The following is a 1,754-nucleotide window of genomic DNA, read 5'->3' as shown; positions in this document are numbered from 1 at the left end:
AGAGAAATGAACGGTAAATCTAGCTTCAAACTTAAAGAAACTTACTTCAAATCCTTCAGAATAGACGTAGAATCTCAGATTTAGCGAGAAATCTAAGTTTATGAGGGTTTAATATGAGAGAAAATTGTGGTATATGGCCTTAGAACCTTTGAGAACCTTAGATAAGAGTGAAGAAATGAAAATTTCGTGTGAAGTTTGAAATTTACTGTTCATCGCCTTACTATTCACGCCAGAAACACTGTTCAGGACACTATTTACGCTGAAAATACTGTGCACGCGTACTGTACACGCACTGTACGCGTATGTGACGTCAGGATGATGTCACTGATGACATCATCGGTTACTGTACATACGTAGTTTTTACTGTTCATACACGGTTTGTACGCGGTTTTGTACTGTTCATAGGCGGTTTTACTATTTATTGACACTGTTCATACGGTACTGTTCACATTTTTTTAAAAATAAATTTCAAACTCCATCTAATTATATTTCAATACCAAGTATAAAAATAAATTTCAAACTCCATCTAATTATAAATTAACATTTAACAAGTATAAAATATTATAAATTACTCAATAATAAATCACAAGCCTGACACAAGAGGTGTCCGACCTTCGGCACATTGTATTGATCTGAGTGATGTGAAATTGTTTGAAAATATTTTGTGTTAGATGGATATGATACTATAAATATGAATGTTTGTGATGACTGGTGTATGGTGAAATGAGTGAAATTATGTTATTGATCACAAGTGTTATACCATTCTCAAATGAAGAAATAGTTTTATGTATAAAAGTAAATGATATGACATGATGAAGAAATTATGAGAGATGTGATTATAATACATAAGTCAGATAGAGTGATGGATGTTATTATGATATAGGTATTGTGACACATCGAAAGGTGTACTCATAATACATGTATTGTAATACATTAAGTTATATGATTAAGACTTAGATATTATGTCACGTTGATTTATAAAAAGGATATGGGAAAGAATGAGAATGATATGAGAAATGATGAGAATAAGTATAGATAGTCACAGAAATACACTAGGGTGTGAAAGACGGGGACAATTGTAAAGATCTGAGGAAAATGAGGGTGTTAGGTGCTTTTCCATGACTGCGCAAAATTAATGAAAATAAAAAGAAAAGACATCACAGGCTTTATTATGTGTCAGGTCGGCATACGTGTGTATCTGTGTTGCTGCGGCTAACCAACAACTATCTATATTATGAAGTCCTCAATAATGTGAAAGTGATGAATATGAAGTAGTATAGAAATTATACGATTATAATATATACATTGTAACATATTAGTTAATGTTGTTATGATATATATATTATAATATATTGACTGGTACGATTAAGACACATATATTTTGACATATTGATTGATGTAATATAATATATGTATCATAACATACAGATTAGTGTAAACATGCATGCTATAAATATTTTAAAGTTAAAAATATTATAAAGTTAAAATAACATCTTACAAATTGATATATATTTTTTATGATAAATTTTATAATTATTTTTAAAAATAAATTTTTGAAATTAAATTAATTTTTATATTTTAAATATTACTTTTTAAAATTATTAATATTTTAAAAAATAAATTTTAAGATTTTTAAAGATTTTTTATACAAAGTCAAATATTTTGTATCATGATAAAAGATATTTTAACAAAAAAATTATAAATTTTTTTCTAATAAAGTATAAAAAGAAAAAAAGTTGTGAAAAAGCAAACTC

Source organism: Abrus precatorius, unplaced genomic scaffold (genome assembly GCF_003935025.1).
Source record: "Abrus precatorius isolate BTA unplaced genomic scaffold, Abrus_2018 Scaffold4, whole genome shotgun sequence".
NCBI lineage: Eukaryota > Viridiplantae > Streptophyta > Magnoliopsida > Fabales > Fabaceae > Abrus > Abrus precatorius.
Note: the sequence above shows the minus strand (reverse complement) of the source record.